At 37.1% G+C, this 26662-nt stretch overlaps 1 protein-coding gene across 3 annotated transcripts in view; it reads right to left on the bottom strand.

The window, feature by feature from the left end:
* LOC126373657 (monocarboxylate transporter 4-like) overlaps positions 1–26662 on the bottom strand; it is a 107126-nt gene that overhangs the window by 29776 nt on the left and 50688 nt on the right. Inside the window, exon 1 of one of the 3 annotated variants that reach the window (XM_050019880.1) lies at positions 464–705. The exons of the other annotated variants lie outside the window; for them this stretch is intronic. The gene's annotated coding sequence lies outside the window, so the exon portion shown is untranslated. Of the gene's footprint in view, positions 1–463; positions 706–26662 lie in introns of those variants that run through there. 3 annotated transcript variants of the gene reach the window in all.

Raw genomic sequence — 26662 nt, 5'->3', positions numbered from 1 at the left:
AGGCCGAGCGTTGCTAACTACCCCCGATGGTGTTTTTTAAGTTCCCACGTTTTAAAGCTGCTACATTGTATTGTTTCTTTTATAAAAGCTATTAAGCCTTTTACAGACGGCGATACAGTTCACCACCTAAGTATCACTTTGGTATAACAGAAAGCGTAAAACGTGGGTAATCAGATCCCCTTGAGATGGATGCACCTCACTAGCCCAATTGGGAATATAATCATGAGCTTACGAGCTTATGAAGTCTATTTTCTACTGATCTTCTTGCCTAGTTTAAGCGTCTTGTGAAATTGTTTGTGAACAAAGCTAACATCTCGAGTCAAAAAGCAAACGAGGCAAGACAAGATACGCAAAAGTAAATAACTAGAATATAGCAAACTCTTATTTATAAATATCGGCGGGGACATATCACAAAAATCACTTTTTGATCTCTAGTTTGATTAGGACATTATAGACTGCTTACCTGATTGTCCGAAAGTAAGATGGCTTCGGAAGGCACGTTAAACCGTTGGTCCCGGTTACTACTTGCTGATGTTAGTAAGTAGTCGTTACATGAGGCCTTTGGCGACACAGTAGTAACCAAGGTTGACGGGGTTGGTAATCCACATCACAACCCACACGATAGAAGAAGATTGCACGAATACAAGTAACATTCAATGCGTAAAACGCTTACGTCGAATATGTATCGCTAACCGCGTGATTGATGTCTGCAAACTGTTGTAGATAGCCGAGGGGTCGTCCGTTGGATATGACACCGACATTGACACACGCGCAAGTGTCAGCCGGGGTGTCAGCGCACGTGTCGGTGGAACTCGTGATCGTGACGTATCGCGAATACAAACGTGACTCAAATGCGGACTCGCAGATATAAAGTTCCCCTTAGTTCGACCACTACGCCACAATGCTGGAGTGTAATACCTAAAGGCGATAAACAAAACTGCGATGATCTTCATTAAGAAAAAAATTGATATATTACACTCACAATGCAATCCAATAATGTTGCGGACATTCTAGTAATTGCCGGAAACAGGAAACAATTTGCATAAAAATAAACCAAAGCTATTAAAACTAAAATGATGAACAATGTTCCAGAAAATGCATTCAAATTATCAATTTGCCTAGAACCAGCTGCAGGTTGCTCTTTAATCTTGAATCGTTGCCAAGAATTCCGTACAGGATAATAAAACAGCGCTTCGTTACATTGACGCAAGTGCAAACTGCAGTTAGGGAGTAATTTATTTGCTTCTTCAGACAGACTGAACAAATGTTCGAATGTCAAACATTTTGAAGCAGAACTCAAAATACAAATAATACTTAATAATGTAAGCTACATTGTTCAATTACTCAGAATTTTACTATGCTATTAATTGGAGTGAAAGTTTCCACGCTCCAACTACATGTGTTTTGTATTGTGAAGACAAATATATTGAGCGCTAGATAGTAGATAGCTTGAGGTCGCATGTTATTCCGCGCGGTGGCACGGTTCCAATCTCTTCAGCGATATAATCGCAATTTTATCGCGTCTCTCAACGATGTGACTATAAAGTAGACGTCCGTACGTGGAGTGCTCGAGTGGAGTATTCCTCGATGGTATTTCTATTTATTCTGTGCGCAATACATCTCATTTTGTCCCAGTTCGCCCCCGCATCTCCCGCCCATGTTATTTGGGCCGGTAAAACCATTTTCCGCAGAAGAAAAGATTTGTGGCCGACAACTGAATTATTCCCTACGAAATTATGTTACGGAATTTCGTTGATAGTGACTGGAAGTGTTGCCACTAATGCTTGTTATGAGCTCATTTGGAGCGTGATTGAGTATCTGCACCGCGAACAGGTGGGGACGAGATAATTCGACCAGTACCGATGATCGTTGCTGCCGCAACGCCAGCGGGCATCGGGCGGAACATTCGTACATAAAGGGAGATAAAATCGTTCAGACTCTGAAACATGACGGCGGTTCTATACGTGATCGGGTCGTATTTCCACTTAATAAAGTCCAAATGAACCGTACGAAATGTTTATTACACTCTCAGTTCTTTTGCGGGACGAAGATCGGAAATCGGAATTACGCGTCATTTCGTCGCAAAGCTGTTATCAAGCGACCTAATTGTGGTCGCCCAATCGACTCTGGAATCGTTTCAATTCGTTTGATTTTTTGAAGTCGGTCAGCGTCTTTAATTTGCATTTCGAATGGCTCGTAATGACTCGATTGTATGTTAAAATGCTCAAAAGGTATTGGAAAATACATGCCGAGGTGATTGTGCTTCCATAATTTGGTTGTCCAAATTTACTGGAATTGTTAATACGGTGTGATTGCATATTATGCTGGATAGGTATAAACACTCGTGATTCTGTAATAAAAATATGCAAAGGTGGGTGCTGAAACGGAATAATTTATGAATGAAAGTTATTTACGTGCAGTGTGTCGTGAAGTGTTGTTGAGAAAGTGGGTGGTGGCAATGTTATAATTTTTCAAGCTCCATTTGGATATGCAGTGCGGATGCTATCCAGCGCTCTGAAGCCATTATCTCACCCCTGTGCCACATCGTTTCTTTTCTGATCTGTGACGCCGCTACCGTCACAGATTTATTATGTTTTCTGCTAAAATAGAGATTGATCGTTTTAAATGTCACTACGTTCAAAATGTATTCTAAAGTTTTAACATTAAAGTGGATTAAAAAGCTTTCATAAATTATACAGTTGATCATTAAATATTATCGTGGGATGACAATAATCAAGAGTGGCCTCAAAATGCAAACTTAGTCGGTGGGCGAGTGATAAAGCTGTGTTTTTTTTTAAATGTAAAGTTAGAACAGACAGGGTCAAACAGTTTTAATTTTATTATTTACGTCCTGACGTTTCGACAAAAATGAAAATTGCTGTCCTTGTTTTTAAAATGTTTCCTTGTTGGTATAATAAAGCATAAGTTCACGAGATCCCAATGGGTTCGTCAGAGGTATACCCAACATAAGGTAAACTATGTAATGCACCAACACCTCACCGAGTACCATAATAACTAAACATTTGCCTCAAAAATGCAAACAGAAATAATAACCTGAAACAACTTCAAAAACCTTGGCTCTTTGAGGATTTTTCTTGTGAAAGTAACTTCCCGCATATGTGGCTCTTCCTGCAATATTCACGGTATCAAAGCAGGTAGTTTCAGCGACAGGACCGGAAGGGCTCGCTCGAATCTCCACGCAAGCTCAGAGACGGGCTTCGGAACACACTATTGTAAGCTTTTCCTAGGTTGAGAAGAATTTTTGCAAAAAAATCCGCATAAGTATGTACGGTCACGAGCATTAGTATGTTTAAACTTTGGTACCATGTCACATCAACTTTTTTGACAAATTAAACTGTAAGTCTCACTAAATGTCAAATATGTTAGTGCGACAGTCCTAAAGTGGGTACATTATATTGCTCATGACTGTATCTATCTAACACACAACAACAAACATCAAGACTATATTGGGGTAGTCATTGGTACATCCATCACAAGATGAACTATATGAACTATAAGATATCACAATACAATCTCTTAACCCTTTCACGAACAGAGATCATGGGTCATTGATGGTTCATAATAGGTAATATAACACCTTGGGATCGGAACGTCAGTAGACGTTCTGTCCTTGAAAGTGTTAATTATTACATTATGTATTCGATTATTACTCACTCTATTACTTTCAATAGGTATCCCTTTGCTTATTTATATCATATTATGTCATTTAATGGACATTACAATAAATTATGTACTTACCATGAAACTGATTTACCAATGTCGATGTGAAATACCGATTTATTTCAGTATGGAAATGCAAACAGTACGTAATGTTATGATAGTTAGTCATTAATGCAGTCAATATGTAAATCAATTGACGGAATCAACAAACGTTATAGTATTGTACGCAGACATCATCTGTGGGATCTAGATTATATTTTTAGGTGTGAGGAAATACTTTAGTACTTATGATCTGAAAGTTACCACCCATATATCGTAATCATACTCATGATCAGATAGATACACCAATACATGTGTAGGGCATTCATTAATATACTTATTTATATTCTAACGGCCTTAAAAATGAACGTGGTGTACTAAGAATAGGCAAAATCTCTACAAATAAAATTGGAATAACTTATACCGAGCATAACCTTCGTGTGACGTCTCTTACTATCGCTAAACCCACCCAGGTTTTAGTTTGGTTAAGACATTACAGGCTGATCACCTGATTGTCCGAAAGTTCGACGATCCGTGCTTCGGAAGGCACGTTAAGCCGTTGGTCCCGGTTACTACTTAAGTCGTTACATGAGCCATGTCAGGGGTCTTTGCCGGCTTAATAGTAGTAATTTACTAGCTTTTTTATATTAACTTAAGAGGTTGGTAATTCACCTCACAACCCACACGATAGAAGAAGAATATAAGTAAAATAAAAATAGTCAGTAAGTACTTAAGTGCCTTCGCCGTGGTTTACCTTAGAGATTCCTCCGCTCACTGAATTGTAGCGTTGACAGCGACTTTCCGAACGGCGACCCGTAAGAATTTATTTCAAGGTAAGCTCATTGTATTCATATGAATAGGAAATCAGTTTGTTGTGATGGGCGTTTATAAAAATGGCAAGTCTAGCTCCAGCTCTGGGAGGCCTCGCAAAAGCGTTGGTAAGCATCGGCTAAGTGGCCCTTAGGATCGAGGTCGGCGGCACTCCGCTCACAAATCACTGCTCTTCGGAACAAATAGCCGACCTAATAGATCTTTTATCTTTCCCCCTTTGTTCTCTATATTAATAATACTTTATTTACCACAAAAAATCTATCTAAATATGTTCCGCGGACCGCTTTTATCCACCCACACTCGACTCAAATTAAATTTAACACATTATTGTAAAGGTCTAACAAAATAAACCGACAGAGGGATTGTGTCCTCCAACATGATGGACTAATGTTATGGGCGATAGGCTGATCCCTTATCACCATAAGGTTTATCATATCCAGCTTACGACATCGTATCAACAGTGGCTGCAAGTTGTCTTTGATTTCTTGTGGCTCTGCCCACCCCATTGGGGATTACGGGCGTGAGTTTATGTATGTATGTATGTCTAACAAAATAAAAATATCATCGCGTATATATAGCACAGCTTGTCGCAGTTTGTAACTGTTTATTTGTCATTTATAAACCGCGTCATAGTTCTACAAAGATCAGCAAATAGGCCATCGCGAAAATGTTGATAATAAATTGTATAATCTAGGAGAGTCGAGGGCCAGACTTAAAATTTATACAGCCGTCCTAATATCTCGAAAATGAATGTCTCTGACGTCTGTTTGGTACAAGAAATTACGCAGATTTTAGGCTCTAAATAGCCTGCTGAATATGCAATGTGTGCCTGCCACCTACTGAGAGGAAACTGCCTATGTTCCAGATAAACTGTGTCACTACGATTATCTTGTATGTTAGTGCGATGTGGTGATGTCACGGGTGTCTAATAAAGGAAATGTCCATAGATTTATTCAGGAGAACAATGTGTGGAGGCAGATCCGCGGGGAATGATTGATCATGGGCGGCGGGCGCGCAGGTAGTTAAGATAGCGCCGCGATGTCTCTCACGACAGACGCTAATAAATCACCCGACACTAGTCACTTAATCTTAAACGACTCTAGCGTCAGCGCAATATTACGCATCGCTTTTCCACTATCTTTTTGAAAAGTTAAATCTTTACAGAATTTTTGTTTTTATAGCACTCATCCATGATTAGGGAAACTCACAAAGAAAATTCAATCGAAAAAAACAGACTCAGACGGGACTTGAACCCGCAGCTCCTGTCGATCCAGGACGAGTATGTTAACCGACACCAGCGGCACGTGCCAAATTCTCTATATAAAAGATTTAAGAAACTTTAAGAAATTCAAAAAATGTTAAGCTGTAAGGAACTCGAACTTTCATGACTTGCTAAGTACCGTTCCAATCTCAACTTTCTCCACTACTAAAATTATACAACACAGTTTATTATTTGTTCTTGTGCCGCCTTATATTGCAGCAATAGCACTCTGAGCCACGTAAACCTCGCGAGGAGCGACTGTTTTCAATATTCATGATTCTGTCCAATATGCTTAAATCCTATCTTAGAACATTATGTTCGTTCTGCCACAGGTTGCTCAAGTAATAACAGTGAAGCATTTTCACACCCACAATTTTTTTTCGTAAAAAGTAAGTAGGTAAAATGTGCTTGTTGTGATGACTTCGTTGTATTTTATCTTGTTAACCACAACAAAAGAGAAAATAACCCAACAAAATTAATACCCAGTATAAAGGAAGGCCTTTTCCAACATTGAAGATTCCTGGGGCTTGTTGACAATTTCTAACTTCACGGACTTTCTTAAACGCCAACAAAACCGAAACACTTAAGCCGAATTAATATTCTACGAGGAATAACACTGCAATATTCACGATCACATCGACGGAAGTGAAAGCTTCATCCGGGCACAATACATTCGTTTTGCCGCAGCCCGCTCGAGTCATATCGTGAGTGGATTTCCACATCCACACAGAACATTGTAAGCGAAAAATGGCGGCCGTACGTCCTCGTGAATAGAGGATAATGTAACAAGCTACTCTGTACAAAGCGACTCGATTACGTTGGATTAAAAGCCTCGAGGAAGTGTCTCTGCGTGTACAGCGCGACATTTAAAGCGTTTTGGTGGTCTCTGCTTTTAAAGTGGACGTTTATTCTTGATATTTTGTTGTTGTTAAAACTGCTAATATTTCGTTTCCCCCATTACTCACTAGTTAAAAATTTCTGCACGTTACGCTCGAAAAAGAAGCAGCAAAATGTACTGCTCTAAAGAATTCACAGGTACGTCAGGAATGAGAAGGAATTCATTCAAAGCTTTTGAGAAAAAATCTTTTTTCCGGCATGAGGTCTCCACTGGTATAAAAATATAAAAGTTTTCCGCTAAACACACATCCCCTGTACAAGGCATTGTTATGTGAATAACTTTTGAATTAGCTCCCTTAATCTATTCCGGATCTACCCAAATGAAGTGTAAATGAGTATTCGTTGTTTGTATACAGTAATATACTTATTCATGTAGGAACAGTAACTGGAAGTTGTTTGAAGTTACGTAAAGTTGTGAGAGAAAGTTGGTAAAAGGTCTTTATTGTGTTTGCTGGGAATTTTGTTTCCTTTCCATCTTTGTTGCTAACTGTTCTTTGAGGAAATTGCGCCATGCTCGTTGGCAAACTTTACGGACTTAAAGTACAATCCTTGGTATGGAACCACATTTGTGATACGCGGGACACGCGACGCGGTCACGGCACTGCAATATTATGAACTAACAAGGAATCGTAGAGGCACAATTTAAAGCCACATAGCAGAGTAAGACGAACTAACGAGATAAAAGATCACGACATTTTAAATTGGAACTATAATACGCGTATTCATTCTCGCAGCGTATTTCATTGAAATTCTAATAACATACATAACATAAACTGCCTATATACGTCCCACTGCTGGGCACAGGCCTCCCCTCAATCAATCGGAAGGGGTATGGAACATACTCCACCACGCTGCTCCACTGCGGGTTGGTGGAGGTGTTTTTACGGCTAATAGCCGGGACCAACGGCTTAACGTGCCCTCCGAAGCACGGAATCAACTTACTTTTTCGGACAATCAGGTGATTCAAGCCTGAAAAGTCCTTACCAAACAAAGGACAGTCTCACAAAGTGATTTCGACAATGTCCCCATCGGGAATCGAACCCGGACCTCCAGATCGTGAGCCTAACGCTCTAACCACTAGACCACGGAGGCTGTTGAAAATTCAAATATTGAACATTATTTGCACACGATAGAAAACGGGAATCTATTCGGTCAGTTTCATAAAATTGCATAGAAAGATCCTTTGACCGTCAAATGGACGTAATGTAGCGAGCGAAATTCAAAACGCACGGGATTTCCATTCTTTATCTCATCTTCCACCTGACTAACATTCCAACTGCATTACTTATGAAGCCCGTCTTTTTGATTTTCTCCCTTGTATGCATAACCGCAATATTATACTATATATAGCTACAAACCCACTGACTCACTGACTGACTGACTCACTGACAGGGTTGTTCTCCCAGAAGGAGTGTCGGGGGGTCAAAATGATGTATGGGGGGTGTGATCGGGACCTCCCGGTGAGTATGGGAAAACTTCCAGATCTTGGAAAACTGCTCCGCATCAGGGAGACGCCCTACAGTCTGGCGAAACTATCACACCTGGATCGATTCTTTTTTCGCAAAACCTATTTAAATCTTAGTCAAATTCTATTGTCGGTAAAAAAAAACAAAATGGCGGAAAAACAAGATGGCCGCCATACAAAGTTCTGTTTTTCCAGAAAATGTCTCGCGGGTAAAAACTGTGTATGGGATTGTAATCGGAACGTCTTGGTGAGTATGAAAATACTTCTCGATCTTGAAAACCTGCTCCGCATCAGGGAGACACCCTACGGCCTGGCCAAACTATCACATCTGCATAAATTTTTTTTTCGCACAATGTATTTAAATCTTGGTCAAATTTTATTGCCGTTGAAAAAAAATCAAAATGGCGGAAAAACAAGATGGCCGCCATACAAAATTTTATTTTTCCAGAAAATGTCTCGTGGGTAAAAACTGTGTATGGGGGTGTAATCGGAACGTATAGTTGAGTATGGAAATACTTCTTAATCTTGAAAACCTGCTCCGCATCAGGGAGACACCCTACGGCCTGGCAAAACTATCACATGTGGATCAATTTTTTTTTCGCACAATGTATTTAAATCTTGGTCAAATTTTATTGCCGTTGAAAAAAAATCAAAATGGCGGAAAAACAAGATGGCCGCCATACAAAATTTTATTTTTCCAGAAAATGTCTCGTGGGTAAAAACTGTGTATGGGGGTGTAATCGGAACGTATAGTTGAGTATGGAAATACTTCTTAATCTTGAAAACCTGCTCCGCATCAGGGAGACACCCTACGGCCTGGCAAAACTATCACATGTGGATCAATTTTTTTTTCGCACAATGTATTAAAATCTTGGTCAAATTTTATTGCCGTTGAAAAAAAAACAAAATGGCGGAAAAACAAGATGGCCGCCATACAAAATTTTCGTTTTTCCAGAAAATGCTTCGGGGGTAAAAATGATGTATAGCATGTATGATCGGAACGTCATGTCGAGTATTTCAATACTGCTCGATCTTGAAAAACTGCTCCGCATCAGGGAGACACCCTACGGCCTGGCAAAACTATAAAACCTGGAGCAATAAATTTTTCACGAAACCTATTTAAATCTTGGTCAAATTTTATCACCGGTGAAAAAAAAAACAAAATGGCCGAAAAACAAGATGGCCGCCATACAAAATTTTCGTTTTTCCCGAAAATGCCTCGGGGGTAAAAATGATGTATGAGGAATGTGATCAAAACATCATGTTGAGTATGGAAATACTTTTCGATCTTCGAAAGCTGCTCCGCATCAGGGAGACACCCCACGGCCTGGCGAAACTATCGCACCTAGGACTTTTTTGTTTTCACGATACCTATTTAAATCTTGGTCAAATTTTATCGCCGGTGAAAAAAAAAAACAAAATGGCGGAAAAACAAGATGGCCGCCATACAAAATTTTGTTTTTCCAGAAAATGTCTCGGCAGTAAAAACTGTGTATGGGGGTGTAATCGGAACGTATTGTTGAGTATGGAAATACTTCTCGATCTTGAAAACCTGCTCCGCGTCAGGGAGACACTTTACGGCCTGGCGAAACTATCTCACCTAGAACGGTGCTTTTTTCACAATACCTATTTAAATCTTGGTCAAATTCAATCCCCGGGGACAAAAAAACAAAATGGCCGAAAAACAAGATGGCCGCCATACAAATTTTTCGTTTTTCCTCAAAATGCCTCGGGGGTAAAAATAATGTATAGGGGTGTCATCGAAACGTCAAGTCGAGTATGAAAATACGTCTGGGTTTCCGATGTCTGCTCCGCATCAGGGCGGCACCCTACGGCCTGGGAAAACTATCGCACCTGGAACTTTTTCGTTTTCACGAAACCTATTTGAATCTTAATAAAATTTTATCGCCTGTGAAAAAAAACAAAATGGTGGAAAAGCAAGATGGCTGCCATACAAATTTTTCGTTTTTCCAGAAAATGTCTCGGGTGTAAAAATGATGTATAGGGGTGTTATCGGAACGTCATCTTGGAAAACTGCTCCGCATCAGGGAGATACCCTACGGCCTGGCAAAACTATAGCACCTAGAACTTTTTTGATTTCACGAGACCTATTTTAGTCTTGGTCAAATTCTATCGCGGTAAAAAAATGGCGGGAAAACAAGACACGCGAGCAGCTTGCTGCGAGCGAACCACGCGAAATCTAGTTATTATAATATATATAGCTGCAAACCCACTGACTGACTGACTGACTCACTCACTGACATAATTGTTCTCCCAGAAGGAGGGTCGGGGGGTGAAAATGATGTATGGGGGGTGTGATCGGGACCTCCCGGTGAGTATGGGAAAACTTCCAGATCTTGGAAAACTGCTCCGCATCAGGGAGACGCCCTACAGTCTGGCGAAACTATCACACCTAGAAAGATTCTTTTTTCACAAAACCTTCTTAAATCTTGGTCAAATTCTATCGTGGGTGAAAAAAAAACAAAATGGCGGAAAAACAAGATGGCCGCCATACAAAAAAATGTTTTTTCAAAAAATGCCTCGGGGGTAAAAACTGTGAATGGGGGTGTAATCGAAACGTATTGTTGAGTATGAAAATACTGTTCGATCTTTAAAAACTGCTCCGCATCAGGGAGACACCCTATGGCCTGGCTAAACTATCAAACATAGAACATTTTTTTTTCCACTAAACCTACTTAATTCCTGGTCAAATTCAATCGCTGGTGATAAAAAATCAAAATGGCGGAAAAACAAGATGGCCGCCATACAAATTTTTCAATATTCCTGAAAATGCCTCGGGGGTAAAAATGATGTATAGGGGTGTAATCGGAACGTCAAGTTGAGTATGGAAAATCTGTTCAATCTTGAAAAACTGCTCCGCATCAGGGAGACACCCTATGGCCTGGTAAAACTATCGCACGTGGAACTTTTTAGTTTTCACGATACCTATTTAAATCTTGGTCAAATTTAGTTGCCGGTGAAAAAAATCAAAATGGCGGAAAATCAAGATGGCCGCCATACAACATTTTGTTTTTCCAGAAAATGTCTCGGGGGTAAAAACTCTGGACCTCCCGTCGAGTATGGGGAACTTTCCAGATTTTGGAAAACTGCTCCGCATCAGAGATACATCCTACGGCCTGGCGAAACTATCGCACATGGAACAATTCTTTTTACGCACAACGTATTTGAACCTTAGTCAAATTTTATCGCCGGTGAAAAAAAATCAAAATGGCGGAAAATCAAGATGGCTGCCATACAAATTTTTCGTTTTTCCTGAAAATACCTCTGGGATAAAAATTATGTATGAGGGTTTTGATCATCGAAACGTCTTGAAGAGTATGGAAATACTTCTCGATCTTTGAAAACTGCTCCGCATCAGAGCGGCACCCTAAGGCCTGGCGAAACTATCGCATCTGGACCTTTTTTGTTTTCACGAAACCTATTTAATTCTTGGTCAAATTTTAATCTCGGTGAAAAAAAAACAAAATGGCCGAAAAACAAGATGGCCGCCATACAAATTTTTGTTTTTCCAGAAAATGTCTCAGAGGTAAAATTGATGATCGGAACGTCATCTTGGAAAACTGCTCCACATCAGGGAGACACCTTACGGCCTGGCAAATCTATCGCACCTGGTACTTTTTTGTTTTCACGAGACCTGTTTACATCTTGGTCAAATTCTATCGCGGGTGAAAAAAAAGACAAAATGGCGAAAAAACAAGATGGCCGCCATACAAAATTTTGGGGGTAAAAATGACGTATGGAGGGTCTGATCAGAACGTCATATTTCCTATGAAATTACTGCTCGATCTTCGAAAACTGCTCCGCATCAAGGAGACACCTTACGGCCTGGCAGAAATATCTTGCCTGAACCAATAGTTTTTTCACGACTCGTATTTAAATCTTAGACAAATCCAATCGCTGCAGACAAAAAACGAAATGGCGGAAAAAGAAGATGGCCGCCATACAAAATTTTGTTTTTTATAAGGAGGCACAGGGTAGAAATTATATATTATATGGTATTTGATAAGAACGTCATATTTTTCCTCAAAACAAAATGGCGGATAAACCAGATGTCTGCTGAACAAAGTGAGGTAGCCGTTAGAAGTAGTCAGGTTAAATTTATAGTTGCAATTATTTTTTTTACTATATAATTCTTGTAGCCTCAAAAAGAGGCACACCGTTATATTTTGCAGCAAGCTTGCCAATAACTGTTTTTTTTTTTCATTCTTATCCGCCGAAAAGGAAAGGACGGATGATTGACAACTGTTAATTATAAAATAGGCATCTCGCTCATTGCAATTCTTTTGGCGTGTGCTGTTAACTTAATTTTGTCGGGTTATATATTAAATTTTAAATTTAAGGTCAATATTAAAGAAGGTTCTTTTTTAATTTTCTGCCTAAAATTAACGTGTATTCCAAAAGTTCTACGCGTTGTTTACCCGTCCCTTTCCTTTTCAACTGATAAGGAAATGACAGGTGTAACTTCAAATACATTTAGATGTTGAGTAGGTACTAGAAACAGCACCAGTAACATTATAGGTAAGTAATAGAAATATTTATAAAAAAAAACTAATGAGATACTCTTCAGGCTATGTTCCCAAAAAAATATATAGATGGCGCTGTCCAGATTTAACGTGATAAATACCTATTTTGTTCTTGCTGCGGTAAATAATTATATTGAAAAAATATAATTTGATGGCAGAGGTATGTATTGTTATATGAATCAGATATGTAGGTATAGAATAGTCTTGCTACCTACCTATATTGCTTTTCTTTATTTTGATCAGAATAATATTAGGTGGAAGATGTGTTGTGCCTGGGTGTAATTACAAGGGTCATCATATATACTCAAAAACAAAGGTAAAACAAGTAGATACATGCGTGTCGTCCATGAAATTGGAAGGTTAAACGAACGCACCTCTGTACAGCGCAATCTATATATTTTTTGGGGAACGTAGCCTGGAAAGTACCTCATTAGTAAACTACCAAAGGATGTTTCATGTGGAAATTCTCAAGAGGTCATAAATTCAATGCCTGCAGGTGCCTACATCAAAATGTAACTAACAACTGGTCAAACCACTGATTGTGTTATCCTATCAGTAGAAATGGCACTTAACAATGTCATTAAACTCTATATTTTTCAAGATAATTTTAAAAAGAAACAACATACATACATACATAAACTCACGCCCGTAATCCCTAATGGGGTGGGCAGAGCCACAAGTAATCAAAGACAACTTACAGCCACTGTTGATACGAAGTCCAAAGATGGATATGATGAACCTTATGGTGATAAGGGATCAGCCTATCGCCCATAACATTAGTCCATCATGTTAGAGGACACAATCCCTCAAAAGAAACAATTTTGTTTAAAAAAGTAATAAAAGACATATTTTTAGAAATAAGTTTTTTTATTATTATATTTAAAATATGTCATAGGTGCAACTCATACTCATACAAAATATTTCTACAATTAATCAAATAGTTTAATAAAACATCAACTTAACCAACTACTTTCCTCCCCTTCTCTGTTATTCAGAGTGGTTGACTGACAGGCTCACAATCCAAAGTTTGAACCCGGTGTCGACATATCACAAAAATTACTTTGCGATCCTTTGGATGGCATGTGAAGCTGTTGGTCCCAGTTACTACTTACTAATATAAACACATAGTTGTTACATAAACCATGTCAGGGGACTTGGTTTATGTAACAACAGGGTGGCTCAGTAATAATCCTATAACAGGGTTGATGAGGTTCGCCATCCACCTCACAAGCTATGTAATAGGAGATGATGAGATGTATGGTTACATTATTAGTAAGTAGGTATATAAAAACTTAACAATAACATTAAAATATACATAGTTATTTTTTTTATTATCTATTTAATGATAAGGCCGCCTATTGTACTAATTTTATTTCTCTTTTGTTTTGTATTTTGTTTTTTCCTGTTTGTGCAAAAAAGTATTTGTTATGTTATGTTATGATATGATAATATAAAGTGATTTAAGCTCATAGGTAGTTTAACAACATCTATGAACATAAATAGCTACTAACTACATACAATGCAACGGCACACTTAACACAGCTTTACTGTTCACTAAATATTAATGCTTTCGATGTGAGCTCATCCTGCAAACAACCATTCATCTCTAATTCAAGCATCCATCAGGCATCTGAAAGCAAATATGAATGTTCTAAAAATTAATTGTAGTTTTGCCGTCCCTATGGAGTCAATAAATATAAATTAGGCCCTCCATACACATACAATAATATATTGCAGAATATACCTGATTGTAGGTAACAATATTATTTAATGATTGTAACAATATTATTTAATGTGAAAAGATGGAATTTAAACATTGCCAACATTAAATTGAAATTAGAACAATGTTTAATCATAATTATGGCCTTATAGCAATTATGATTCAAACACATAACTTTTAAATGGCACAACATAAATTAAAATCCTTATTATTTTATTACCTGTCTTGGAGATATTTGTTTTTCTGTATAATACCACTTATCACTTTTTTTCCATAAGCCTATGGCCTGTGATTTTGTCTTCTTGAGTGCCTGTTCAAAGATATTCCACAACTTATACAGTCACAATTGTTTCCAACTCTGACTGGAACATTCTTCAGGAGACTTGTTATTGTTGCTCGCATCTCTTAGTACGAGTATGAGTTAGTATGACAAAGTCGATCAGCATCTAACACCTATAAATAAATAACTTTATAATAACAGTGTCTTTTGATTGTATGTTACTTACATTACAATTTATCAACGCACATTATAGACAAACTTATTATCATATCAGCTCTTTCCAAAACACATAATGATTCTGGAAATTTTTACAGTAGAATGTTGACGCAAAAAACGGGGAAGTACGGCTCGATTCAATGAACTTGTAAACTACAAATTCTAACAAAATAGGAAATAAGTAGCACAGGAAAATATCAAGAGAACTTCAGCAACGAGATCAAGAAAAATATAACAAGGTATTTTTTTTTTCTCGAAGGTAAAGGTAACTACGTCCATACAGCCATGTCTAAGGTATTTTTTTTTTTGCATAAACTTTCGAGTTATGAAGCGGCTTGTTGGCATGAAGCGAAAATAGATTCCGATATAATAACACTGTCGCGAATGTTTTACGACTAACTTAATGCGATCATTAACCACAAAACACCACTTCCACTTCGTGTTAATTATTTAGATTATTCAATGAAGAAAGCAACTGTCCCGTTCCCGCCAAAAAGATAAAAAAAAATAACAACTACGTTCATTTTTTTTTGGTTGTTTTTGTATCGCAAAAAACGGAGAAGTAGGAGTTGGAATCATTAAATAAGGCAAAGGAAACATAACACATACAGCCAAATATACTACGTTAAATTCGTTAAAAACAATAGACTTATTTTCATTTTTTCAAATCGGTAGGCAATGGAATCTACAGGTTACGCTAAGGTATTATGCCATATAGCCTCATCTTCTAATTACCTGGGGCCATAAACTCAAATTATTAACCGGTTTCCTTGACGCCATCGCCTATGGATACACAAAGCTATCTATATTTTTTTGGGGAACGTAGCTTGGAATGTCTGTTATTGTGATACGAATTAAAAGTCCGAATAAACTTTCAAGTTATGAAGCGGCTTCTTGGTACGTACCGAAAATAGTTAGTACCACTTTGTTTATTGAATATTTATTTATACTATATTTATATATTTTTCCGATACAACAACACTAAAGAGAATGTGTTTTTCGATTAATTCTTCACTTCGTATTAAATATTTAGATTATTCAATAAAAAAAAAAAACAACTTTCCCGCCAAAAAACCACGGAAAAATTAATGAAAATACTCAATCTCCGTTGCTTATTTAAAAAAGTTAAATGGTACTGAAGTGACAAAACGAAATTAGATTTTGTTGCTTATTTATTAATTCCATCGATATCTATGCGACCAAGTCAAAAAAATAAGTACCTCAATATTTTCCGATATTGGCTGTTTGAATTTGCTTTGCCAGTATTTCTTTGTTAGGCGCATGGAAAAAAAAAGTAAATTCAGTACCGCTACCGAAACCGTTGGCGCGAAAAAGTGACAAGCGTTTTTTCACTTGTATGTATTCCAAGATTTCCAAAGGTAAGTCGATTTTGTTATTAATAATTTAACAATTATTTATAAATATTTAGGTATATAATAAGGTAATAATCTTTGAAATCGTAAAAAAGTTAGCCATATAAACATAATTAGGTATTATAATTGTAAGATCTTTAACTTTCTGTAGGTACTGATTCTCTTTTTCACATAATGAAAGTGAGAACGTTAAAAGGTAAGTACCTATCTACTTAAAAGCTATAATTCTTATTTTATTGTGTATTAGATAAACACAAATAGTATAGAAGTGGTTTGTTTACAGATGAAGCGTTCAAGCGTTGAGATTCCATCGTGCTCTACAATGCTTCGCCGTCGCGTCGACGACGAACAGCAGGGCCTCTATGACGAGACTGCTGCGACCTGCGTCGGTGCCGGTAAGTATTTAGGTTTTAACGAGCTTAATATCTAATGCACATTTTTTATGTTAAATCCATTTTACGAAACGATCGATTGATTTTTATGTCTAAAATAGCCAGCCGCTTGACATCAGCCGTGGAAAAAACTTTACTTAATAATAGGTATTAGGTACCTAGGTATCTACTTAAATCAATTGTATTGCCCCTACTTATGCTGTGTGACTAGAATAGGCGATAGGTAATTACTATTCATATTTTAGAATATTTAAGTAGGTAGGTACCTATATGAAGTAAGTTAGTTAACTTATGATAAATTTAGATGGTCAGAGAAGTCATAAAACTGTAGATAATAAATAATAATAATAAGAGTGAATCCTTTTTGAATTATAACAATCGGAGTGATTCAGGTTTGACAGCAACCCATGTTGTAGCACAACAGTAACATTACTCATTAGATGACCTGTAAGTAATAAGTAGGTCTGTAACAAATTATAATACACACATAAGTTAACCTATGACCATAGTATTATTACTTATTCTATGCTATAGCAGTTACTCTCTTAATATTCTGAGTGACCTTTTTCTAAAATCGTGAAAAAGTCAACTAAATATGTGATAATGATGGTTAAATATTAACTATCTAACTAAGAATTATAGAAATAAGTAATTAGGTAACAAAATTATATCAAACAAGTTATTAAGTAAGTACCTAATATAGAGATAGAGATATTGAAGCTTTGAAATATTTAGTTTATCTGAAAAAAAAATATTGAATGCTAGGTATAATAACATTTGTCTACTTACAAGAAACTTAAATTACTGTCAAAGAGTGAATGTAGGTTTGTCTATATTTTGAATATGGTTATATATCTTGATGACCATGTGGTAGGGACTGAAGGAAACCCTGTGTTGGTTTTGGTACACCTTGTCAGTTCACCTAGGTAGACCACAAACAAACCTTTTTTTTAATCGACTTTAAAAAAAACGTTATCAATTGGACCCATATGTATTCAAAATATATGGATGTATGTTTGTCCATGCATTTCTTAGTAACTACAAATCGTATTGCAATAATGCTTGTTTATGGGATTATGTATCGTCCAACATAGGAAAGAATGCAAGTTTCATCAAAATTGATTTAGAAATTTTCAACTTATGGTTGAAAAACATTAAAAAATTAGGAATCTTGTGTTTCGACTACTAATGGTTTAAAGAAAATTGGAAAACGGTCAAGGGTGTGTCGGGCACTACACACATTAAACAAATTATAAGACATGTTATATTCCTTATTGTCCGAAAAAGTAAGATGATTCCGTGCTTCGGAGGGCACGTTAAGCTGTTGGTCCCGGCTATTAGCCGTAAAAACACCTCCACCAACCCGCAGTGGAGCAGCGTGGTGGAGTGTGCTCCATACCCCCTCCGGTTGATTGAGGGGAGGCCTGTGCCCAACAGTGGGACGTATATAGGCTGTTTATGTGTATGTATGTTATATTCCAGTGTTTTGTTAACGAAGGTACCTGGTTACGGGCGTATTAAATTATATTATTAGTCACACTCTCGAGTTTAAACAAAAAGAATCTTTAAAATTTTGATTTTAATGTAGGTATTTAACTTAATATTATTTATTACTTTTTATTTGACAGATTTTGAAGTTGGTTTGAGTTTTTTTTAATTATTTTTTGTGATAGCTATAAAGTTATAGCTATAAGAGTTATTTGATGAGCTCGGTGGCACAGCGGTTAACGCGCTCGGTCTGCGATTGTTGAAGTTAAGCAACTTTCGCAAAGGCTGGTCATAGGATGGGTGACCACAAAAAAAAGAAAGTTTTCACCTCGAGCTCCTCCGTGCTTCGGAAGGCACGTTAAGCCGTTGGTCCCGGCTGCATTAGCAGTCGTTAATAACCATCAATCCGCACTGGGTCCGCGTGATGGTTTAAGGCCCGATCTCCCTACCCATCCATAGGGAAGGCCCGTATCCCAGCAGTGGGGACGTTAATGGGCTGATGATGATGATGAGCTATAAAGTAATAAGCAAAATAAAGTAACAACTTTACAGCTGCCTAAAGATATGGAAAACGCCGAATGCAATGAGTGCATAAAAATACCATATCTCTACAACCCTGATATAGTAAAAAATAATGTAGGTATATATACTATGTTATACTATATTTAATGTGTATATATATGTACCCAAGGTTCCGTCCACAGTAAAGGTTAATAAAGGAAAATTCTATGTATGTAAGTATGTAGTATAGATACACGTCTAATGCATAAGTACGAGACAGACCATTCTAAGGTATTATATTATTCTTTATTTTTGACGTGTGATGATGATGATGAGAGATGTTCAACTCAATCGTATTATTATATGTTAGATTTCGCCATCAGAATTTTCTTTTACTGATCACATCTGTGGATGGAACCTTAGGTGCGCGATTCCAAATCGCACTTGCCTGGTTTCTTTTTTATATTTTGACAAATATACATACTTCACTTATATTAGTCTTGAAATAATCTCACACTATGATGCAACAAGATCAAAATAAGAACAAAAACTGTGGTATTACGTTTTACTGTTATTTTATATTAAATTTTCGAAATATTCCTAAATAGAGTGCTGCATTGCATACCTACATAATATCTCACCTATTTCCCATTGGGGTAGGCAGAAAACAGATTACGAGAGAGAATATGAATGAAATTGGACTTAAAGTTAGTTTATTACCTCAATTAAATATTTATGTTACAATTATGTAATTATTTGTTTAATCTTTTATTAAAACTGTCAAAAGGTTACTAATGACAACGTTGAGAAGTATGAGTGAAATGACTTTGAATGATAAAATAGCGTGATAAGGGACTGTTGTGAAAGAAAATGTGTAGTGAAGAGAATTGATAAAAGAATGCTTAGATATTTTGGACATGGACAAGATTTATTTAGTAGTATAATTAGTAGAATCGGAAGAGGAAGGCCTAGGTAGTACATACCTCGATTAATTCCAGGATATTTAAAGAAAAGCCACGGTCAATAGTACTGGGAACCGGCGAGCGTGCATTAAGACTTTGATAAGAGTGGTCGAAGCAAAGTGATGTGTCAGGATCGTAGTAAATGGAATTGCGTGGTCTCTGCTTATCCCAACGGGAAATAGGCGTACTCTTAAGTATGTATTTTTTCGAGAAAGTTGCTTAGAATGATATTTGATTATCATAAGCTCATAGTTTCAGTATTCCATAACATAACATAAACATAAATAGCCTATATACGTCCCACTGCTGGGCACAGGCCTCCTCTCAATCAACCGGAGAGGGTATGGAGCATATTCCACCACGCTGCTCCACTGCGGGTTGGTGAAGGTGTTTTTACGGCTAATAGCCGGGACCAACGGCTTAACGACTTATGGCAGTATTTCATAAGTTTTTAATTTTAAATACCACTAGCGACCCGCCCCGGTTTCGCTCGGGTGCAATGCTGATACTAAATACACTACAGAAAAACTGTGAACGTTATATATAAAAACATAGCCGCCCGCTCCGGCTTTGCATGGGTATAAAATATATAGCATATATAAAATCGATCCAGTAGTTTTGATTTATTCTTTACTGCTCTTGACATGCACACGTTAAATTTGGAGTAAAACATTCCCTATACTTACCATGGAGATTTACTGCTATCTTTGGAATATCTAAATTCATACACTACATTTTTACTTATTTACTTTTTACCTATTTATTTTATTTTTATTAAATCTAATTTTATCTAACCTTATGTAGGTACTTAAATATAATTACTATAAGTGCGATTTGTCTGAATGTTAACGTTGCACTGATTTTTGCTTACACTCTCGGTGGTGGTTGGCGCTAATTTCGCTTTCGTGGTACTCCGTATCATAGGTGGAACAATTGGTTGGTTGTTAGCTAAACTCGAGAAATTCAATTTAGACTAAGGGTCTGAAGTTTTATCTTAGACGCACTTTGGCTTAGTGTAGTTTTACATATTTGCGTTAGGTAGCTGTTTAATTTTTAGTTCATAGTCAGAATTTTTCTTTATAAGTGCATAGTTTTCAGATACCAAATTCTCAATTTCATTCTCTGCTATTTCCAGTTTTTGTTCCAGTTGTTGAATTTTTGATTGTAACTCTTCCAAGTATAAGCTCGTATTCATCCGTAGATGAATACTAAAGATATCCATAAGAGATACACATATACCATCGCGGAGTTTTCTTTGGACCTTTTTAATGTGTACAATACTTAGTACATTATTTTGATAAATCTTGTAGGGTTTAGCCTGCGTTTACAATGTAAAGGCGGCATTGTGTATTTTTATACGTAAGGCATAAACATTACTACCTAGGTTTATTGATCCGACTGAAATTTTATATGCGTAGGTTTTTATTTCTTTTTTTAATAATAGGTAATTTAATGGTCATATAATAGTTATTGCATTGCCTGTAATTATATCTGTGAATTATTTTTTTATTAAAAAATTACATTATTGGAGAATGATAATATTGATAAATATTGGTTTTTAATTTAAGTATATAGGGTAAACTGCCTAATTATTAGCACCTTAAATTATTGGTACAGTCTAATCATTTGTCAAATTTTAACGTTCGCACTGAGATTAAGGCGTTTAAAATGGTTTTTTAAAAAAAAATGTCCATTACCTAGAACCAGATAGGACCATATTTTTGTTTAGATAGCATGGAATATATCAAAATTATCTTATTTTTTTCCTACTAAAGACAGTAGGGATGTCAAAAATAGGGTGTATTGCCTTATCTATTAAATAAATTAATATCTAACGTTTACTAATTCCTTAGGTCTAACACACCAAGGCTCCGATGTGTATGAAGGTAATAATTCGCAATGTACGGTTATCTCAGCATGCGCTTCAATTTATTCTGTATTCCATAATCGCGCATGTTTCACTACTGCCGAAGTTGATGAAATTTTAAAAATGGGGGATGCACTTTACATGCAGTTAAAATATTTACTTCAGAGGGGTGTCAGTTATTTTATGCCAGATGAATTACCCAATGAGCTTCGCGTCGGGAGTAACGTCGTAAATATAGTTAGCATGGAGGACAACTGGATCATTTCTAATACGTATCCTACAACTCCCGCGAATAAAGACGTAGGTTTATTAACGTTAAAGAATATTTTGGACAACAGAGTATTTTTTAATACTAATGACTATACTGTTGATTCAGAATTTGCTTATAATGTAAACAATTCAAATCACAACGACAGTACGGATAGCATATTGTTTACGGGTCAGGGTTATACTTTTAGTTTTTGGCGCTTTAATGGTGAATATTATTTCTTTAACAGCCATGCGGTTAACAGCAAAAACATTAACATAGGAAGGGGCAAACCAGAGGACGGTCCTTACGTAGCACGTTTATTTAAATGTAATTCAACCGAAGCGCTAGCAAAACTTTTACTCGCGAATGAAATTTACGACGGATCCGAATACTCATTAACTCGATTAAGAGTATTAAATGACGACCTTATGTGGCAAAATGAAACCCAGGTTAGTTCCGAAACGTCACAGTCCATTTTAAGAGATTTAATATCATCACCATTACATGTGAATCAAACTTTAGATTCTATTTTGATAAACTATCAGTCAACACTGACCCCGATTAAAACCTCTGTGCAAAATTTAGATAGTAAATTGAAAGTTGATACAAATCCTGTAGATGTTTATGACACTACAAATGATTTGAAATTGTCAATTTTAAAACCAGTTGTCCTATTAGAAAGAATTGGTAATCAAGCCGAAAACCAATGCGTTAAAAATAAAGGCGGCCGACCCAAAAAACAGAAACGCGGACGAAAACCGAATAAAGAAAATGCGCATCGCGAAGCTGTAAGGAAATATACAACGAAAAACCCCGCTGTTAATCGCAAGGCAGTTCAACGGTATAACGACCGCAATCCAGACATTAACCGCGAGGCCGTTCAACGGTATAACGAGAACAACCCAGACGTTCATCGCGCGGCTGTTCAACGTTATAACGAGAACAACCCAGACGTTCATCGCGCGGCCGTTCAACGTTATAACGAGAACAACCCAGACGTTCATCGCGCGGCCGTTCAACGTTATAACGAGAACAACCCAGACGTTCATCGCGCGGCCGTTCAACGTTATTACGAGCTCCACCCCGAAATTAACAAAAAAGCAGCACAAAGATATACAGAAAATTGTCGTAACATAGAAACACCGCTGAGATATTCAAAAAATTTAATAGGTGAAAAACAGGGACATGAACTCAGCACTATTCGCTTATATAATTTAAAAAATACGTCGCTTCTTTCTGAGCAAACATATAGATGTCCAAGATGCAATGCTCCATTGTTCGAAGAAGAGAAATCTCGTCGGCAATGGTGTTGTCATTCAGGTGACTATAACGTTCAGAATTTTCTCCCCTTAAACGAAGAATTTTATACAAATCCAGCTTTTTTAAATAGACCACGCGCTTACAATAATATTTTTGCATTTTCGGCATTAGGTGTTTCCCACGGTTACCATCATCCAGAAGGTATATCTTTTCTAAAAATTCAAGGACGTATTTACCACCGTATCTTTGATTTATCTTACAATGAAAGTCCGAATAATATAAATTTTTACATAAATGACAGTAGCGAAAGAGAAAGTTTAGCTGGCGAATTAAGTTTAGATAAATCGGTAGTTCGAATGATTACAGGTTTCATGCACACAGTTAATCCATACATAAATTGTTTTAGAAGATTAAGTTTAGAGGTATCATCAGAAGCTTTCTTGAAGTTCGAAAAAACTACTCGTGCGACTCACGGTAACATCCTCGGAGATCAACCTATTGGTCAAGAAATTGCCGCAATTATTAGTACAGACCGCGAAGAATTTTCTCCACGCTGTATTGTAGTCAAAAAGATAGCAGACGGTAGGCCTCGAACAATAGATATAATGGATTCCTTATACGAGACTTTCCAGTATCCTCTCTTATATCCTCACGGAAATACTGGTTGGCATCCAGATATGAGAGATAATAAGGGTAATAAGCTTAATCAGGTTAAATATGTCCGTTGTTTACTTTTATCCGAATCGCGATTTAGCATATTTGGTCGTTTATCTGAAGAGTGGTTAGTCGATATGTTTTGTAGAGTTTTAGAAGAACGCTTGCGGTTTTTGAAAAATAGCCAAACAAAACAACAAAACAGGCTAAGAGTAGCTCCACTCCAAGAATTAATTAATGACGAGTTTATTTTAGGAGAAGGTGGAGTAGAACCTGGTAAAATTTATTTACCTAGCTCATTCACAGGGGGTCCACGGTACATGAAAAAGAAATACCTGGATGCTATAGCAATGGTAAACAGGTTAGGTCCACCATCATATTTTTTAACTTTAACATGTAACCCCAACTGGCCTGAAATAAAAAATTCAACATTATCAGGTCGATCAAAAGACCCCCTTACTTGTGCTCGAGTTTTCAACTTAAAACTCGGAGAGTTATTAAAAGATTTAAAATCGGGTAAATGGTTCGGAAAAATTGTTTATATAATGCATGTTATAGAGTTCCAAAAAAGAGGACTACCACATGCGCATATTGCTTTTAGAGTGGAAGGTGGTGGACCAGTAGAAAGTCTGGATATTGATAAGTTTGTTCGAGCTACCATACCCGATCCAGCACAAACTTTATTATACAAAGTTGTCATGGATCACATGATACACGGTCCATGCGGCCCTCCTTACCGAACTAATTTGCCGTGTTGGAATAGTGAGAAAAAAAACTGTTTAAAATATTTTCCAAAAAAAGAAACACCAGTCACCTTCAGTGACGATAGAGGTTTTATACATTTACGTCGCAATAGTAAAAATCAGGCGATTATTAAATATCGCGGCAGAGACGTAATAGTTAATGATTTGTGGGTCGTTCCTTATAATCCTGCTCTTCTCCTAAAATATGATGCTCACATAAATTTAGAAGTGTCCACACAGCGTGCTATAATTAAGTATTTATTTAAATATATGACAAAAGGACCTGATGAAGCCCGTATTGCCGTTGTTGATGAAGAACATCGTGAGGATGAAATCGAACAATATGTCACTAAGCGATATATTAGTTCTAGCGAAGCAGCGTGGCGTGTTCTTGAATTTGATATTGTAGCTAGGAACCCTACGGTAAAAATGTTAACAGTACATTTGCCCGATCAAAATTCGGTATTTTTTAAGCCTGGCCACGCGAACGAGGCAGTTAATAATGCAGGTTCAGATCTTTTAGACTATTTCAGTAGGCCTTTAACTGAGGAGTTTGATCGGGTATCCTACTTAGACTTTTTTGAAAATTATAACATTCATGCGAAAGATCCATGTTTAAAGACAGTTCAGGCGGTGCAAATGCAAAACGGCAAATTTCTTACACGTAGAATGCGGGGTGAGCTCGTCGCGCGTCTATTTTGGGTCGCGCCGAACAGAGGTGAACAGTTCTTTTTAAGACTTCTTTTAAGTGTTTACCCTTGTCGTAGTTTCGCGGATTTACTTCAAATTGGAGGTCCAAATTGCACAACTTTTCAAGAAGCTGCCAAATTCGTAGGACTTGCGGACGACGCAGTCGAATATGAACGGGCTATGGAAGAAGCTTCCACTTTTTTAACCGGACCACGACTTCGTAGCTTTTTTGTAACGCTGGCTGTTAATGGTGCCTCAGTGGCGTCACTGTGGAACACGTATAAACGTCAATTGGCCGAAGATTTCCTTTATAGGGTGCCAGATGACGAAGAAAACGCGTTTAACATGTGCCTCATCCAAATAGATAGAATGCTACGCAGACACGGAACTTCGTTAATAGAACAAGGTTTGCCGGAAGTAATTTATAGGTCAACGGAGTTAGATAGGGAACGCACTGAATATGATTTAGATAGTTTGAAATCATACGTAGAAGAGTGGTTGCCACAGTTATCTCCCGATCAACGTGCCGTATTCGATTACGTGGAAAAGCTTTGCGTTGATAGTGTTTACCGAGAATCCAACAACTGTGCGATTTTTATCGATGGTCCGGCCGGCACCGGAAAAACGCTTTTATTGAAGGTCATAACTGCATATATCCGCGGTAACCTTAAAGGTATAGCTTTAACCTGTGCATCGTCTGCAATTGCTGCTCAAAATTACACAAACGGAATGACGGCTCATTCCTTGTTTAGATTTCCTTTACATCTATTAGATGATAGCGGATACTGGAACATCTCAAATGGTACTCAAAGAGCTGAATTGATTTATAATTCTAATCTCATTGTGTATGATGAAGCGCCGATGGCTCATAAATACCTTATAAATTTATTAAATAGATCATTGCAGGATTTGATGAGGTCAGACAAAATTTTTGGTTCTAAAATAATTATTTTTGCAGGAGATTTTCGTCAAATTCCTCCTGTAGTCCCAGAAGCACGAACGAATTTTGATATATTAAACGCGTCACTAAAAACTTCACCTATTTGGAAACAATTGAAAAAATTTAGTTTGGTAACTTCACAGAGATGTAAGGATGACGCACAGTATGCAGATTTTCTTTTAAACTGGGTTCAAATTTATTACCTACTCTTAGATTAGAAACAAATAATAATGATTTGCAATTAGTCCAACTTGAATCCATTGATTATGTTACTGAATTAGAAGATTTAATTGATTTTGTATTCCCAGAAGTTACTCTTACTGAGCCAGGCGTATGCTCCTTCAGAGCGATTCTATGCACCCGTAACGATGCAGTTAGAGAAATTAATGCCGTTATTTTAGACAAACTACCAGGAGAAGTATTACATTTTTATGCCATAGACAAAATTTTAAGCGACAACGCTGATCAAGTATTTTTTAGTCCCGAATTTTTACATACACTTCGACCACAAGGTGTTCCAGATTTCGATTTGCAATTAAAATTAGAATGTGTTTGTGTAATCACGCGTAATCTTAGTTTCGCGGACGGCTTAGTAAATGGCACCAAAG

Source organism: Pectinophora gossypiella, chromosome 16 (assembly GCF_024362695.1).
Source record: "Pectinophora gossypiella chromosome 16, ilPecGoss1.1, whole genome shotgun sequence".
NCBI lineage: Eukaryota > Metazoa > Arthropoda > Insecta > Lepidoptera > Gelechiidae > Pectinophora > Pectinophora gossypiella.
Note: the sequence above shows the minus strand (reverse complement) of the source record. Positions and strands in the feature narration are given on the sequence as shown.